Raw genomic sequence first — 18,971 nt, forward strand, 5'->3', positions numbered from 1 at the left:
CTACTAACTCCTGCCAGATACCCATGCCCACCTCATTAAGAGAGTGAGGCCATACAGACACACCCAGGCCATTATAGTATGGGGTGGCTGGGGCCCTGCTTGCCTACCCTTTATTGCTGGTTCAGGGTCAACTGTCCAACCACATTCATACCCTGAGGTGATACACTGGGGACATTATACACCAGGGTCACTGACCAGTTATAAAATTTCACAAACAGGCCCAGCTGGTCCCCTGGAAGTTTGGTAAATAGGGTAAATGGAGGCTTACCTTCAGAAACAGGTTTCCCACCAAGTAGCTGCCCAAGGCCCAGGCCAGCCCCAAGTTTGTGTGAAGCCTGTCTGCCATGTCTACAGCCCATGCCGACCCCTCCAGGAGCCACTGGACTGCTGGTTTCTGGGATGTGACAAGCCCAAGAAAGGTAGTACAGCTAGTCAGTACAGCTGCAGCCTTGCAGGACCACTATGCCCATCTGGAAGCAGTGCCCAAGGGCCTATAGAAAGAAGTGGAGGTGCAACCAAGTGTCATAAAAATACTTTATTAGGCCAAACTACACACTATAAAAGTGCTTTAAAATGTAGCAGGAGGAGATGTAAAGAGTCAAAGAGGTACAAGGAAGTAACAATGGCTATCAAAATACACTAAAGAATCCACATTACTTCTCCCTTTAACTGGAAAAGGAAGCTTCTAGGCTACCTCCTCCTGAGTACACTTCTTAAACAACTCCTCCTTAGCTGTGGCATCTTGGTATTACTGATATTCTGCCACCAGGTCGTTAAGGTTTCTCTAGGCCTCGGTTAAGTCCATCTCATCCTTGCCCTCACTCGGGTACCAGAGCAGAAAGGCCTTGTGCCTGAACATAGCTCTAAACTGTTCGACATCGCATTTAAAGAGCTCCTGGACCGCTGTGTTGTTACCGATGAGGGTGGCCGACATTTTTAGTTCCCGGGGTGGGATGTCACAGACGGCTCTTTCTGCATTGTGAGGGAGCCACTCAGCAAAGTATGTGCTGTTCTTGTTCTGGATATTGAGCATTTACTCATTCACCTCCCTCATGGACATGTGACCTCTGAAAATGGCAGCCACGGTTAGGTGGCAGCCACCTCGGGGGTCACAGGTGGCCATCATATTCTTAGCCTCGAACAGCTGCTGAGTGAGCTCAGCCACGGTCAGGGCCCAGTACTGCTGGCTGGTCAGTGAAGCAAAGCCTGGCATAAAGAAGTGCAGCCCAGGAAATGGAAACATGTTGGCATTCAGCTGGCCCGGGAAGTGCAAGCACGTGGTGACCCCACTCATGGTAGCAGACACCAGGTGATTCAGGTCACTGTAGGTGGGTGTGGTCAGTTTTAAGGTTCTGGAACAGATGTTATGGAACCCTTCATTATCGATGCAGAACGTCTCGTGTGCATTTTTTTGAGCTGGTTGATGGAAAGGGTGGCATTGTAGGGCTCCACCATGGTGTCTGACAACCCGGGTGAGGACAGGACACTGAATGTGTTTATGATCCCATCTGGGTACTCCTCCCAAATTTCACCCATGGAAGTGTACCCATCCCAGACCCAGTCTCCCCACCCAGGGAGTGGGTCAGCTAGAAACCCTGTAGGCAATCACAGCTCTCAGCCTCTCTTCTCACAACATCCACCAGCGACTCCATCAGCTCCGCACCTTCCAATGTAGTACCCATTGGCCCAGTTGTTACTGGCCCCACACTGACCTGTAAGGTAGTACAGCCAGTCACTTGATGGCCAGGTAAATGGTGGTCACCACCACAATGCAAAAAGGGCCAAGTGTCACATGTGAGGTAAAAGCACCATTCGCCCTGCATGTGGAGCAAATAAAACCCCCTCCCCCTAAGTTACAGGACAGCAGCCTTGCTAGTTAGAATCTAGATCAGGAGCCAATCCTGAGACAGCCAACAACAGACTCACTGCAGGTAGCTCCTGCGCATTGCCAGGCAATGGGAAGGCTGTAGTCATGGCCCCAAATCAGCTCCTTGCAGGAAGACTACATCAGCTTTTCAAGTTGAGGAGACAGCTGGGCCTTCCTCCCCCAAAGCCCATTTAGGAAAGGGAGCCTGAGTGACTCAGAGGATGGGAAGGTGTTCGGGGGCCCTGGTTCCACAGTTCCCACAGAGATAACCTTGAGGCCCTCATTGACTTTGAACTGCTCTGGCTAAGGAGCCGCACCCCAGTCCTCATCCACAGCTCACCAAAGATGAAGTTGTCTGGCCTGAAGATCAGCCTGAAGGGCCCCGAGCTCATGGAGTCCATGGCGCCTGGCTCCAAATCCATGAGCACAGCGCAAGCCACGTACCTGCCACCTGAAGGGAATGGGAAGGCATTCGTTCACAGGAGAGCTATTGGGGCAAGACTGGAGTCTCACCACTGGCCTCGTTGTGGTACACATTGATGCGCTCCAGCTGCAGGTCACTGTCCCCACAGTAGGTGGCAGTGGAGTTGATGCCATGTTCATCAGATATCACCTCCCAGAACTGCAAGAGATGCGACAGGCCAGACAGGCCAGGGCTGAGTCACAGAGCTCGGGGAGTTGGAGTTGCTCCAGCCCCTCTCCCACTTCCACCCCCACCCTCAGGCCACTAAGTCCCTTGAGGTTCAACTTGGCAGTCTTGCCAGCCACCCAGCTCCACCACATCCTGGGCAGGGGGCCCAGGGACCGCAATGCAGAGGGGTGACCCCTTCCACTGCCAACATCTTCACTGGCCACCCCACAAACCCTAGCTGTGCCCTTAAATTAGACCCCTGGCTGCCAGCCTTTGTGCCGATATGGTTCCTGCAGTGTCAGGGTTGGGTGAGCACGAACTCCCTTATGGCCAAGTTGGGACTATGGGCAGCAGAAGAAACGTGAAAAGGAGAAGCAATCACACAATGATTCAGCCTGCAGACCGCCAGTGTGTAGGTAGCCCTGCACCCACCTCCTGCAGCCTTGGCTTGGGCTCCCAGAATAAGAAACAGCTTTACTTTTCCACAGGTGTACCCACCTGTGAATCCCTTGGGGTTTAACATCTATTGGAGAGTTCAGGTGGCCTTGCTCCGGTCCCTTCCACATTGGGGAAAGCTTGTCAACTGGAGAACTTCTTCCCGTGTCTTCAGTAAGACCAAATCCCTAGCTGAGCTGAAACTGAGTTTTCTTCCCGTGGGGGAGGGGAAGCCTTTTGTTTCCATATTCGCAGAGTGCCTTTCCACCTGTCCTAGATTGATGACATATTTTTGTGATTGATTACATGAGTTCTTTCATCTCTTAGGAGATCTGTGGTTAGTAAAGGCTTTCTGTATGCCAACTCAGCAGGACCTAATTATAAGTTTTCCTTTGGAGCAGCTCGAACCCAGAGTAAGCTATGGGTGTTAGAGGTAGTCAGGCCTCTGATTTCGTTAGAGACCTCTTTGGAGTATGATTAGTTCTTCCATGTTTCCAGAGGGACTACAGTCTCCACACAGAGCGAAGGTGATATTTGATTCCTAAAGCTGAGGATAGGTGTTGGGATATGCCTGATGTGAAAGATGGGTCATTGTCACTTTGCAGACTTTTAGATGACCCAAACTGAGGAATAATATCTTCTGGTGAACACTTTTCAGATAGCGTGGGGAACGCCTTGCTCTAACCAGTGAAGGTACCAGTAAGTATTAGCAAACACTTGAATGTCTTACACAAAGCCATCTGAGTAAATTAGAGCTTTTAGTCCTTACCTGGAGAGGATTCTCAATGTCAGACACGTTAAACTAGAGGAGAAAATTGCTGGCTGTTTGGGTTATTTCAGGCACAGAGCTCAGGGCAGAGTCACCTGTTTCAGTGTCTCGAAAAGATTTATTGTCATAAACCCAATGAGACATTAACTGAAACACTCCTTTCTAGGGTGAAAAGAATCATGTAAGTGCTTAATTATTTTCCTATGATTAGTACCTGGCATTAGTAATGTATTACCATGAGTCAGCCAGCTGGAGGGGTTCTGGGCTAAACTGCATTCCCTGGCCCATTTTTCTTCTTCTTCAAAGCATTCTGGCTCAGCTCTGGGTATGCTGACCAGCATGCCCATCAGCTTCATTGGCCCTTTCAGTGCAGTGACCTTGGCTACCCCATCTGCAAGGGCATTTCTTTAACACGGTCTATCTCTCTTTTGACAACCTCTGCAATGAATTACAGTCACTTTTCTTTGGCAGCCAAGCAGCATTCTAACAAGCTCAAAATCTGGGTGATGTTGTATGGAAAAGCCCTCTGTGGTCAGGAGTCCCTACCCATTCCAAATTGCAGCATAAGCATGAAGCACCACAAAAATCCTACTTAGAATCAGTGTAAATGTTAACTTTTAATACTTTCTCAACTGCAGGGCTCTGGAAAATTTAATTAACTCAGCTTTTTGAGCTGAGGTAGAGGCCAGTAGGACTTGTGACTTGATTAACTTGTGCTGACTGATAAGAGTATGTCTGGCCCTCCTGTTTTCCTGATGCATAAAACAACTTGCATCTGTTAACCACTCTTCCTTGGGATGGTCAAGGAGCTCATCTCAAGTCTGGCCAGCTAGAATAAATTTGTTTCATAACCTGTGACATGGTTTGGCTGTGTCTCCAGTCAAATCTTATCTTAAATTTGTAGCTCTCATAATTTCCATGTGTCTTCGGAGGGACCCAGTTGGAGGTAATTGAATTGGGTGGGGGCTTCCCATGCTGTTCTTGTGACACTGAATAAGCCTCATGAAATCTGATGATTTCACTTTCATTTTTTTTGCTTGTTTTTTTTAGACATAGTCTTGCTCCGTTGCGCAGGCTGGAGTGCAGTGGCACGATGTCGGCTCACTGCAGCATCTGTCTCCTGGGCTCAAGTGATTTGCCTTTCTGAGCCACTTGGGTAGCTGGGATTACAGGTACCCACCAACATGCCTGGCTAATTTTCTTATTTCAAGTGAAGATGTGATTTCACCATATTGGTCAGGCTGGTCTCAAACTCCTGACTTCAGGTGATCCATCCAGCTTGGCAACCCAAAGTGCTGGGATTACTCCCCTTTATAAAGTGGAGTTTTTCTACACAAGCTCTTTCGCCTGCTGCCATGTAGGAGATGTGACTTTGCTCCTTCTTTACCTTCTGCCGTGATTGTGAGGCCTCCCCAGCCATGTGGAACTGTGAGTCAATTAAACCTCTTTTCTTTTCTTTTTTTTTTTTGAGACGGGGTTTTGCTCTTGTTACCCAGGCTGGAGTGCAATGGCGTGATCTCGGCTCACCGCAACCTCCGCCTCCTGGGTTCAGGCAATTCTCCTGCATCAGCAGGGGTGCTCCCACACGATGTCCAGGTATTCATCGGCCAGCTTCCAAACGGCAGGGCTCCAGCCCTCAAACAGGACAGAGTTGTGCAGGTTACCTTCTGCGCTCATGACACCCTGTACACCCGTGTCCTGGATGCAGCGCTCCACATCCTGTAGGCTCTGGATGTGCCCATTGGCAAACACAGCGATGGCCACAGCTTTCTGCAAAGCCTTAATGTGCTCCCAGGACGCTGCACCCGACCGGGCCCCTTCTGCTCCTTGGCGTACCCATGGACGGTCAGCAACTGGCAGCCAGCCTTCTCCAGCATCTGGGCCTATCTCACGGTCTTGTCAATCTCTGGGAAGACACAGATTTTGCACATGAAGGGAACAGAGAGTTTCTTGTGGGCCAGCAAAATTATTCTTTGGAGCAGGTTCCACTCAACATGCAGGAAGGCGCCATAGTGACCTCTCTTGGCTATCATCTGTGGACAGCCCAGGTTCAGGTCGATGGCGTCACAGTAACCCAGAGCCAGGAGAGCCGCCTGAACAAACACCTCCGGATCATTGGCACAGAACTGCACCATGAGGGGCCGGCCCTCGGGGCACACCTCACAGTACAGGTTCTCCTTCTGGTAATTGGCGTCACAGACGAAGACTTGGGCGTGCAGCATGGGCGTGTAGCAGAGCTGTGCCCCTTGGCGCCAGCTCAGCAGCCTCCAGGCCAGCTCGCTCTGGTCCACCATGGGGACCACCAAGTGGCGGGACCCCGAAGGGTGTGACTCCAGAACTCGAAGCCCTGCAGCTTTGGCATTGTCTCCAGGCCCCGCCGTGTCCGTCGCGCGCCTTTGGCTCCAAGGGCGCCGGCCGCCTGTGTCCCTAGCCCACCCCGCTCCGGCCTCGCCGACGCCCGGGACCCCTGCGGCGCTCCGGCCTCTGGGAACGCCAGCACCGCGACGGGGCCGCAGCCGGGCCCAGGGCTCCACGCCGCCACCGGCCCTTCTCATATTTTAAAATACAATCATGACTTCCCAATAATCCCCAAAGTCTTAGCTCATTTTAGCCTTGACTCAAAAGTCAAAAGTTTCATCTAAGGCAAAGCTAGTTTCTTCCTTCTATATGCCTGTTTAAAAAAAAAAAAAGTTAGTTAGGTACTTCCAAGATACAAAAGGGGTATAGGCATTGGGTAAATACTCCTATTCTAAAAGGAAGAAATCAGCCAAAAGAAAGGGGCCACAGGACCCATGCAAGTATGAAACCCAGAAGGGCAGTTATTAAATTACAAGAATCCAAAATAATTATTTTTGACTCTGTCCCATTTCCTGGACATATTAATGCTTTGGGAAAGTCTGACCTTGTGGCTCTGCATGGTTCAGCCCCTACAGCTGCTCTCATGGGCTGGTATTGTTTGCCTCTGACTTTTCCAGGTGCAAAGCTGGAGCTGTAGCTGGATCTACCATTCTGGGGTCTGGAGGACAATGATCCTCTCCCCACAGATCTACTAGGCCATGCCCCAGTAGGGCGCCTGTATGGGGACTGTAATCCCACATTTCTTCTCTGCATTGTTTTAATAGAAATTCTCCATGAGGGCTCCACCACTGCAGCATGTTTCTGCCTGAACTCCCAGGCTTTTGCATAATTTTTTGAAATAAAGGTGGAGGCTTTCAAGTCTCAACTTTTGCATTTTGTAATAGGCTTAACAGCACATGGAAGCTACCAAGGCTTACGACTTACACCCTCTGAAGAAGTGACTGGAGTTGTAACTGGGCCAATCTGAGATATTCCCGGAGCTGGAGCGAGGCCGGGATGCAGGAAGCCATGTTCCAAGGCCTCTCAAGAGAATATGGTCCTGAGCCTATCCCAGAAACTATTGTCTTCTTTTAGACCTCAGGGCCTGTGATGGAAGGCTGCCTCTTAGATTTCTAAAATGCCTTCAAGTCCTCCTTCTCATTGCCTTGGCTATCAATACTTGTTTTTTTTAAGTTATGCAAATATCTCTAACATTGGTTGCCCCACAGCCTACTTGAATTTCTCTCTTATAAAAGCTCTTTATTTTTCTGCCACATGGTTAGCCTGCAAAGTTTTCAAAATTTTACACCATGCTTCTCTTGCATATAGAAGTTACAACTTATTTTTTTGGCTCCAGCATGTAAGTATAAGTTGTTAGAAGCATCCAGGCCATATCTCGAATGTTTTGCTTCTTAGACATTTCTTCCAACAGAAATCCTAAATAGTCACACTCTCAAACTCAAACGTTTATATATCTCTAGGGCATGAACCCAACTTAGCCAACCACTTTGCTGAGACATAACATGCATGACCTTTGCTTCGGTCCCAGTAAGTTCCTAATTCTCATGCGAGACCTCCTCAGTCCAGCCTTCACTGTCCAGTGAGACCTCCTCAGTCCGGCCTTCACTGTCCAGTGAGACCTCCTCAGTCCGGCCTTCACTGTCCAGTGAGACCTCCTCAGTCCGGCCTTCACTGTCCAGTGAGACCTCCTCAGTCCGGCCTTCACTGTCCAGATTACTATCAGCATTTTGCTCACAGCCATTCAACCAGTCTTTCAGAAAATCTCAACGTTCCCTCATGTTTCTGTCTCCTTCTAAGTTCTACAAACTCTTCCAACCTCTGCCTGTGTACCCAATTACAAAGCTTATTCCACTTGTTTAGGTATTCTTACAACAATTTTCCCTTTTTGGCGCCAATTTTTTGTATTAAGCCATTTTTGCATTACTATGAAGGCATGAGACTGGGTAATTTATTTTTAAAAAGGAAGTTTAACTGGCTGATGATTCTACAGGCTGTACAGAAGACATAGCACTGGCATATGCTTCTGGGGAGGCCTCTGGAAGTCTACAATCATGGCAGAAGATGAAGCAGAATCTTGCACATCACAGGACAAAAAGCAGGAGCAAAAAACAAAGGAGTAAGTTGTTACACACTTTTAAATAACCAGATCTTGTGGGAACTCACTCATTATCATGAGAATAGTACCAAATGGGATAGTGCTAAGCCATTTATGAGTATTCTACCCTGATGGTTAAATCACCTTTCACCAGGCCCACTTCCAACATTGAGAAGTACATTTCAATATGATATTTGGGAGGTGACATACATTTAAACCCTATCAGAGGAGTCTTTATTTTGTTCCAAATATAAGATTATATCATCAGCAAAAAGAAAATAGTTTGAATTCTTTTCCAGTTGGGATGCCCTTTATTGCTTTTACTTATCTGATCGCTCCAGTTAGTACTTTCAGAATTATGTTGAATAACTGTGGTAAAAGTGGACATTCTTGTCATCTTCCAGATTTCAGAGAAAAGCTTTTAGTTTTCCCTCACTCTGTATGATACTAGCTGTGTGTCTGTCATATGTGACTTTTATTATGTTGAAGTATGTTCATTCCATACCCAGTTTTCAAAGGGTTTTTTATTATAAAAGAATATTAAATTTTGGCTGGGCTCAGTGGCTCACACCTGCAATCCCAGCACATTGGGAGGCTGAGATGGGTGATCACAAGGTAAAGAGATGGAGAGTGTTCTGGCCAACATGGTCAAACCCTGTCTCTACTGAAAATACAGAAAAAGTAGCTGAGCGTGGTGGTGCACATTTGTAGTCCCCACTACTTGGAAGGCTGAGGCAGGATAATCCCTTGAACCTGGAGGCAGAGGTTGCAGTGAGCCAAGCTCATGCCACTGCACTCCAGCCTGGTGACAGAGTGAGACTCTGTTTAACAAAAAGAGAATATTAAATTTTATTATATAATTTTTTAGCATAATTGAAATGATCACATGGATGTTGTCCTTTATTCAGTTTATATGATGTATCACATTGATTTTCATGTTGAACCATCTTTACATCCTTGGGATAAATCCCACTTGATCATTATGAGTTACCTATTTATGTATTCTTTCATTCAGTTTGCTAGGTGTTTTGGACATTTTTGCATCAATATTCTCAGATATGGGCCTGTAGTTTGCTTTTTCAATATTTCTTCATCTGGTTTTGATATTGGGTAATACTGGCCTCAAAGAATGAGTTTGGAAATGTCCCCCTCTTCTCTAATTTCAGTCTGGTCCTACGGCCTTTTACATTCAGGTTTTAATTTCTTTACATGTCATTCATCTGTTTAGGTTTTGGATTTTTGTCCTCATTTAATCTTGGTAAGTTCTGTGTGTCAAAGAATTAATTTCCGCTCACTTTTCTACTTTGCTGGCATGCGATGGCTGATAGTAGCCACTGATGCTTGTTCGATTTTCTGAGGTGTTACTTGTAATGTCTCCTTTCTCACCTCTGATTTTATTGATTTGTATCTTCTCTGCTTTTTAGTTGGCCTGTCTAACTATTTGTCAATTGTTTTACTTTGCAAAAATTCAAGTTTTTGTCTCATTATCTTTTGTATTTTTTCCCCACTCTAATCTTTATTATTTCTTTGCTTCTAATTTTGGGTTTGGTTTGGTCTTTTTATTCTGGTTAACTAAGATGTATTGTTAAATTGTTTATTTGAAGTTTTTCTGTTTTTTATGTAGTTACTTAAAGTTACAAATTTTTCTTTTATAATAGTACCTTATTTGATATATTACACAGGTTTTGCTATGCTATGTTTCCATTATCATTTGTTTCAATAAATTGTTTTATTTTTTCTTAACTTTTCTATTGACCTACTGATTATTCAGGAGCATGCTGCTTAATGTCCATGTGCTTGTACAGTTTCTGATATTCTTTTTGTAGAATCGATTTCCAGTTTTATTTCATTGCAGTCAGAGAAAATGCTTGATATTACTTCAGTTTTTTGAATGTTCATAGACTTGTTTTGTTACCTAATAATATTGGCTATCCTTGAAAGTACCCCATGTGCTAAGGGAAAGAATGTGTATTCTGTGGCTAGTGGACAAAATTTTTGGTAAATTTTAATTAGGTTTATTTGTTCTATAGTGCAGATTAAATCTGATGTTTCTTTGCAGGTTATCTGACCGGAAGGTCTATCCAATGACTAAAGTGGGTTGTGGAAGTGGCCAGCCATTATTATGTTGAAGTCTCTTTCTCTAGCTCTTATAATATTTGCTTCCTTTATCTAGGTGCTTTAGTGTTGGGTGCATATATATTTCTGATTATTATATTTTCTCTTCCTACAGTCTTTTGTTGAAATCTATTTTTGTCTGGAATAAGTATAGCTATTTCTGCTCTTTTTTGGTTTCTAGTGGCATGGAATGCCTTTTTCCATCCTTTTATTTTAAGTCTAAATGTATCTTTATAGGTAAAGTATTTTTTGCAGGCTACAGATTATTGTCTTGCTTCTCTATCCATTCTTCCACTATTTGCCTTTTGACTGGAGTATTTATTTACATTCAATGTTATGATTCACAAGTAAGCACTTACTCCTGCCATTTTGTTATTTGTTGTCTGACCGATTTTTGTCCTCTCTCCCTTCTTTCCTTCCTGCCAGTCTTCCTTTTAGTGACGGTATTTCTCTTGTAATATAATCTAATTTCTTGTGTTTTTGTTTTTTTTTCTGTACATCTGTGGTATGCATTTTGATTTAAAATTACCATGAAGCTTGACATGAAGCTTGAAAATAATGTCTTATAACCCATCAGTTTAAACCGTGGACAATTTAACACTGAGTGCATAAACAAAGAAACAAGCAAAACAACTAAGAAAAACTTGGCACTTTAACTTCATTGCCATTCTTCTAAACTTTTTGTTGTTTCTCTTTATTCCCTATTTTACTGGCTGTGTTTTGGAAAGGTGTAATTTTTTTATTGGTTTATTGTTTACTCTTTCTGAGATTTTTGCACACCTTAATTACCATGTTATAATATTCTGTGTTTTTCTATGTGCTATTACTAGTGAGTTTTGTACCTTCAGGTGATTTCTTATTATTCAATCACATTTTTTTTCTTTCAGATTAAGAACTCCCTTTAGCATTTCTTATAGGACAGGTCTTTGTTAATGAAATTTCTCAGTATTTGTTTGTCTAGAAAAGTTCCTATTTCTTCTTGAAGTTTAAAGGACGTTTTTGCCAGATATATTATTCTAAAGTAAAAGTCTTTTTCTTTCTTCAGCTCTTTAGCTATGTCATGCCGCTCTCTCAGCCTGTACATTTTCCACTAAAAAGTCTGCTGTCAAATGTATTAGAGTTCCACTGAATGTTATTTGTTTCTCTTCTCTTGCTGCTTTTGGAATGATTTCTTTATCCTTTATCTTTGAGAGTTTAGTAAAGTGGCTTGAGGTGGGCTTCTCTGGGTTAGATCTGCTTGGTGTTCTGTAACCTTCTTGTACTCAAATGTTGATGTCGAATGTGGGGAAATTGTTCAATAGTATTTAATATTATTTCTTTGAATAAATGTTTAACTCTTACCTCTTTCTCTACCTCCTCTTTAAGGCCAATAACTGTCAGATTTGCTATTTTGAGGCTTTTTTTTTTTTGGATTCTGTTGTCATGCTTTATTTTTTATTCATTTTTGTCTCCTCTGACTTTGTATTTACAAGTACTCTGACTTCAAGTTTACTAAATCTATCTTTTCCTTGATTAATTCTTTTAAGTAATTCTGATGCATTCTTCAGTATGCCAATTGCATTTTAACTTCAGAATTTCTGCTGTTATTCTTTTTATTTTAATCTCATGGTTAAATTTATCTGACAGAATTTGAAATTCCTTCTCTGTGTTGTATTGCATTTCTTTGAATTACCTGAAGCTACTATTTTTGATTTCCTGTATGAAAGGCGACATATCTCTTTTATTCAAGGATTTGTCCCTGGTGCCTTATTTAGCTTGTTTGGTGGTGTCTTGTTTTCCTCGGTGGTTTTGATACTTGTAGATGTTCGTCTGGATCTGGGCATTGAAGAGTTCAGTCTTTATTGTAGTCTTCACAGTCTGGGCTTGTTTGTGTTTATTATTTTTGGGAAAACTTTCCAGGTATTTAAAGAGACCCGGGCCCCAAATCCAGTAACAGTAAATTATGCAAACAAATAGAGGTATTGCCTTGGTGGTCTTGGATTAACATCAAGGAAAATTATCTTGATTTATCAAGTAGAGACTCTTGACCTCTTCCCTTACTTTCTCTCAAACCAGCAGAGTCTCTGTTTCTGTTCTGAGGCATGTGGAGCTAGGATTGGGTAACATAAGCACCCCTGTGACTATCCCCACTGGGACTGTGCTGGTTCACACCTGAAGTAGGCATGGAACTTGGTCTTACTCAAGGCCCACTGTAACCACTACTTGGCCACCATATAAATTTATTCAAAGTCCTAGGGCTCTATGATTAATAGGGGGCAAAGCCAGCCAGATTTTTGTCTCTACCTCCAGGGTGGCAAGTTATCCTAGCCATGAGTAAGTCCATAGATGCTATCTGGGAGCTAGAGATTGAAGTATAAATCTTTAATATTTACCTGTTCTTCTATTTTACTGTAGCTAACCTGGCACTTAGACCATAAGACAAAAAATTTTCTACTTTCCCTTCCTCATCTGCAGGCAGAGGAGCCTCTTCTGTGGCTGCCAAAACCACTGGCCCATGGAGGAGGTTCTGCCAGATATATCATCAATTTCTCACTTAGAGCCCGAGGACTCTTCAGTAAGCTTGTGATACATTCTGCAATGACTGGGACTCAACCTTTGGCCCAGGATGAGTGCAGAAATGCTGACCAAGACCCTAGGCCCAGACTAAGAAACTAAGATTCTGCTTGGTGCTCTACCCCACCATGGCTGAGCTTGTATATGAGGTGCAATACAGAGCTTTCTATACTTTTCCCCCTGCTTTCCTCAAACAGAAGTATTTCACCATAGCTACCACAGCTGGGAATATGCTGGCTCACACCTGAAGTTAGTACTTCTCAGAGACCAATGCCTATGGTGTATGACCTGGTGTTGCTGCTTTTTATTCTGAGTACAGAGGTGCTTTGGTCAGCAGGCGATGAATTCTGCCAGATCTTTACTGACATGGCAGCATTGAGTTTAATGTGAAGTCCTCCAGTCACTGTGCTGTCCCTCTCCCAAAGTCACAGGTTTCTCTGTGTTACATGGCTGCTTCTGGGTGGGGGTCGGGGAGTGGTGTTGTGAGCACTCCCTTAGCTGCTCTGGCTGGTGTCTCAGTAGGCCACATTCTCCCACCCCAACCCCCACATTCCACTGGTCCTAAGCCCAGCTTGGTAGCATGATTTGCCTAATAATTGATGTCCTGTAGGCTAGATGGCTCCTTAAGTTCTCTTAGGGTTCAATGGCACTTGAACTCATAATGGCAAGTCTGGTGAAGACTCAAGTTCCCAACATTGAGGTGGGAGATTTTCCTTTTGCTAGGGCCAATCCTAATGTTTCCTTCATTGTCAGATGTCAGCTGATTACAGCCTGGTTCTGCTTTTCACTGTGACAGGGAAGTACTGAGTTTATTCCAAGGCCTCACAATCTGTGCTCTCCCTCTCCCAAACATACAATCTCTGCATCATGGGGCCACTACTGGTGGTTGAAAAAGGGGTGGCATCGGTGCTTTAGACTCATTTGTTTTGTCTTCTCCAATGTCTCTTTCAGTGATATGAAGTTAATACTAGGTACTGTGATTGCTCACCTAATTTTTGGTCCCTTTGACAGTGCTTCCTGCATGCAGTGAGTTGAAAAAATTTGTGTTTTTGTATGGGGGATGAGTGGTGTAGAATTCTTTTCTGTCTTCTAACTCTGTCCCTGCCTTAAACTTTTAGATTATGCAGTTTGTTGCCTGGATATATTGTGTGATGCTGTGATATGTGAAATATTATTGATCCCATCACCACATTAGTGACCATATATTATGGGATATGATTGATCCCATCACCAAGTTAGTGACCATTTATTATGGGATATGACTGATCCCATCACCAAGGTAGTGAGCATAGCACCAGTAGTTTCTCACCTCTGCCCTCCTTTCCTTCTTCAGCTAGTAATCCTCAGTGTCTATTGTTAACATCTTTATATTCATGAATTCCCTATGTTTAGAACCCACTTATAGGCAAGAGCATGTGGTATTGGATTTTCTGTTCCTGTGTTTATTTCCTTTGGATAATAACCTCCAGATGCATTGATGTTGCTACACAGTATTTCATGGTGTATATGCAGTATTTCATGGTGTATATGTAGCATATATTTCTATTCAATTCATTGATTTAAACATAAGTTAATTCCATGCCTTCCCTATTGTGAATAGTAATATGATGACATACAAATGAATATGGGTTTTCTTTTTTTTTTTTTGTAGAATTTTAAATTTTCTTTTGGATACATACTCAGTAATAGAATTGCTCATGGAATAATACTTCTGTTTTAAATTCTTTGAAAGTTTTCCAAACTGCTTTGCACAGTGCCTGACATTTTGGGGGACTAGAGAATGACAGTGGCAACTGATTTGGTTCAGATATCACTAATTCTAATATGAGCTGTATTGGAGGATCATTGCAGAGTGAATTGCTGCTGTATCCACAAAAAAATAAGTATAAAACTCTCAGGATAGCACCTAATTTTTGTATTTTTAGTAGAGATGGGGTTTCACCATGTTGGCCAGGCTGGTCTCAAATTCGTGACCTCAAGTGATCCACCTGCCTCGGCCTCCCAAAGTGTTGGAATTACAGATGTGAGCCGCAGCACCCAGCCAGCACTATTTCTTTAAGCCTACACATTTTGCCCTTGTTGAAAGTATTTGAACATACAATTATCAAGCTTTCTTTGTGTATGTATGCTTAAATCTTGTATAAGCTTAAATATTTTTTCCAATCTAAGCTTTATTTTATCTCCTTTCTTATATATTTGTATAACTTTAGGTGGCTATCTTCATTGAAAATTTGTTCTCAAAAGCCTTAAAATAGAACATAGTTCTTGGCAGCAACTTGAAATTCATTTGAGGAGAAGGGGAGATTTATAATGATGATTCAAATGAAGCAAACTTAAAATTAATGAAGCAAGACAGAGGAAAAAGCAACATTTACCTGAGCACATCCCAAAAGAATAAAATTTCCAATGTAACTAGAAAAAAGTATGCTGAAGATCACATTACAGAAATAATTATTAATACTTCAAATAGCTCTAAAGCCCTGCTCGCTTTTTGAATGCTGGAAATTAACCATGAGGGGCCTATAACTCTAAGATGGTTCCTTCAGTAATGACCATTTTCTTTTACAAGACGTTGAGTATTCTCTACCTTCTAAGAGACCAGCATTGCTCATCAATGCCGAGCAATGGAAAGTGAAGGTGTTCAGTTTTGGTAAGTTCTTAGTGAAATCCCTGATCTTTTTCTTCATATTCTGGACTCCCAATGTGACTGATGAAAGTTACAACATGCTCTGCAGGGGGAAATGCTTTAGCGTGTATTACTACATTATAATCTCATCTTTGTAGAGCCAGAAGCATTTCAAAAGTCACATTGCAGACATTGCTTAAACATAGTTTGTTTTTACCAAAGCATAGGACATTGTATCATCTCATATTAATTAGTTAGTTGAGTCAAAATTACTGCTAATTACTTAGTGGTTTCATGACGTATCTTAGTGTTAAAACCTTCTTTATTTCAGAACTATTTCACCTCTCGGTTTGTATTTTTGCAGTGTGTCACTGCCTGCCAGCTGCTAATCTGCTAATACCCAGTGGATCATGTGTCCTGTGAAGGGACTGAAGGAGATATTAGTGGCAAATTATGTTGATGATTCATAATTTGAATAAATAGAACATTAAGTTTGTATACATTTTGAAAATAGTATTTTAATATTCAACTGTGTCATAGTCATAATGATTGGATGTATGTTGAATTTATATGTATATTAAGTTGTTACATGTTTATGTTCTTTAGCATTCTAACTTACAACTGTATATCTGTAAAGACTTTTTCTTTCTTTTCTTTTTTTTTTTTTACGAAGATCAAACTGACTTATTGACCCATCTGATTTGATGTCGAGTTGGGTGGCCCAAGCTCTGTGTAGGGGTAAGGTTGAAGCAGGAAGAACGGTGGTGAGGGGCAAGGGTGCCAGACAGGTCAATCCTCTATCATGCCCACAGAGAAATCCTTTTTTCTCCAGGGCCTGGGGAGCAGCCAGGTTCCATGAGTGAAATGCAGATCTGAACCATACCAAGCTGGGATTGCGGTACACACTTTCCTCTTCTGAAGAGTAGCTAGGGATTCCAACTTGGTGAGATGGAGACTGTGGCAGAGCCAGACCAGACAAGGACTAATCAATCACCTGAAAAAGACTGCCATCAAAGGACTTGGTGAGTGCTGGGTGCCGTGGCTCAAGCCTGTAATCCCAGCATTTTGGGAGGCTGAGTTGGGTGGATCACTTGAGGCCAGGAGTTTGAGTCCAGCCTGGGCAACATAACAGAATCCTGTCTATACTAAAAATACAAAAATTAGACAGGCATGCTATGCTTCTGTAATCCCAGCTACTTGGGAGGCTGAGGCAGGAGAATCACTTTAACTGGGGAGACAGAGATCAAAGTGAGCTGAGATCATGCCACTGCATTCCAGTCTGGGAGACAGAGTGAAACTGTGTCTCAGAAAAAGAAAAAGAAAATGGCCTTGGCAGAGTGGCTGGTCTGACAATGCCACTTGTCAGACCTTGGGTTTCTCCTGGGTAGGGTTCTGTCATGAGGAGGCACTTTTTTTCTCCCTGTTCATGGCCTGAATCCAAGAAATTTCTTTTTCTGGGGGTTTGGTGGGGAACAGAACTGGAAACGTTCTTTAGGTGATTTTTTTGTTGTTGTTGTTTGTTTTTTGTTTTTTGTTTTTTTTAGATGAAATCTCATTGTGTCACCTAGGCTGGAGTGCAGTGGCTCAATCTTGGCTCACTGCAATCTCCTCCCTTGTGGTTTCAAGCGATTCCCATGTCTCCGCCTCCTAAGTAGCTGAGATTACATGCATGTGCTACTGCACCGGCTAATTTTTGTATTTTTTATAGAGACGGGTTTTCAAACTCCTGACCTCAAGTGATCTGCCCATTTTGGCCTCCCAAAGAGCTTGGATTACAGGCATAAGCCACCATACCCGGCCCCTTCAGGTGGGTTTTGAGGCTTCATTACAACACTAATTTTCTGTTGCTGCTGAAACAAATTCCTGCACACTTAGTGGCTTGAGACACAACAGATGTCTGCCCTTACAGTTCTGAAGGCCAGAATTCTAAAGTCAGTCTTACTGAGTCAAGCAAGGAGCAGGGCCAGTGCCTTCTGAGGCTCTGCAGGAGAATCCCTTTCCTGGCCCTGGAGACGGCCTGCAATCCTCAGTTTGTGCTGCCCTTCTTGAATGACTTAAGTTTCCTGCTTCCATTACTACACCTCTCACCACTCTCCATCACCTGCTCAGCCCTTATAAGAATCCAAGTGAGTACACCAACCCAGCCGGGACAGGCTGGGATAATCTTCCCAGCCAAATATTGTTAAATTTGTTAAGGCAGAGCCCCTTTTGTCATACCAGGTCATGTTCACTGGTTCTTGCGATTAGGATATGGGTACCTTGGGGGGTTACTATCAGCCTACCACAGCAAGGCTGCAAAACTATTACACCCTTTTGGTGTTATAATGATTGAGAGAAAAAGGGTTGGGATTTTTTGGGGTGCTAGGTTCCTCTTAATCGTGTATCTTTAAAGTCTGGGGTCCATCTTAACCTTGTTTCTTTTCTTTTTCTTTCTCTCTCTCTCTCTCTTTTTTTTTTTTTTTTTTTTTTTACTTTTTGATACGAAGCCTTGCTCTGTTGCCCAGGCAGGCAGCGGCAAGGTCTCGGCTCACTGCAATGTCTGCCACCTGGGCTCAGGCAAGTCTCCTGCCTCAGCCTCCTGAGTAGCTGAGACTACAGGTGCCTGCCACCACACCTGATTAAGTGTTATATTCTTAGTAGAGAAGCGGGTGGAGGGTGGTGGTGGGGATGGGGGTTTCCAGTCTGTTTCCCTGAGCCCAAAGAGATCTGGCTGCCTCTGCTCCCAAAGTACTGGGATTACAGTCCTGCACCACTGCACCTGGCTGCTGTAAAGTCTTATTTCCACACAGCTGAGACGTGTTTTTGGAATTTTGCTAAAGGGCCCTTGGAGACCTCCTCATTGTGGTTTTCCTGTTGTTGTGTTTAATTTGATTGATCTTTTCTGCTTTCCAGAAATTAAAAGGCTAACATGACGTACTAAACTTTAAAATTTCTCTTTTCGTTTATTTATTTATTGTTTGAGATGGAGTCTCACTTTGTCACCCAGGCTGGAGGGCAGTGGCATGACCTAGGCTCACTGCAACTTTCACCTCCTGGGTTCAAGTGATTCTCTTGCCTCAGCAACCCAAGTAGCTGGGATTACGGAAGCACACCACTACACCTGGCTGTTTCATATTTTTGGTAGAGATAAGGTTTCATTATGTTGGCCAGACTGATCTCAAGTGATCCACTTGCCTCAATCTCCCAAAGTGCTGGGATTACAGGTGTGCGCCACTGCACCTGCCCTAAAACTTCTCTTGTATTCTCCCATTAAACTTATTCTAAGAACCACCAAAACAGAAAATTTTTTTTGAAAGCAGTAAAATAATATGGACGGTTAGAATGTAAAATACAGGAAATAAGTTATTATATTTTAGTGCTTCTCTGACATAGGGATGTATTATTGAGAATCAACTTTTGCTCAGTTTTCAGAGAATGAAATAATTCTATCACTGATCTAGGGAAAGAAGTTGAAGAGCTGTTTGAAAGAAAATGTAATATGTCTAAATTGGAAAAGTCCAGTAATACTTTGTTCATGAGCAT

General features: G+C 43.3%; 2 pseudogenes; both read right to left on the reverse strand.

Moving 5' to 3' along the window:
• Positions 1–566: 566 nt before the first annotated feature.
• On the reverse strand, positions 567–2,470 carry LOC100387269 (tubulin beta chain-like; annotated as a pseudogene).
• A 542-nt stretch (positions 2,471–3,012) lies between these two features.
• On the reverse strand, positions 3,013–6,115 carry LOC100397649 (tRNA-dihydrouridine(16/17) synthase [NAD(P)(+)]-like pseudogene; annotated as a pseudogene).
• Positions 6,116–18,971: the final 12,856 nt, after the last annotated feature.

This window comes from Callithrix jacchus, chromosome 7 (genome assembly GCF_049354715.1).
Source record: "Callithrix jacchus isolate 240 chromosome 7, calJac240_pri, whole genome shotgun sequence".
NCBI classification, from domain to species: Eukaryota; Metazoa; Chordata; class Mammalia; order Primates; family Cebidae; genus Callithrix; species Callithrix jacchus.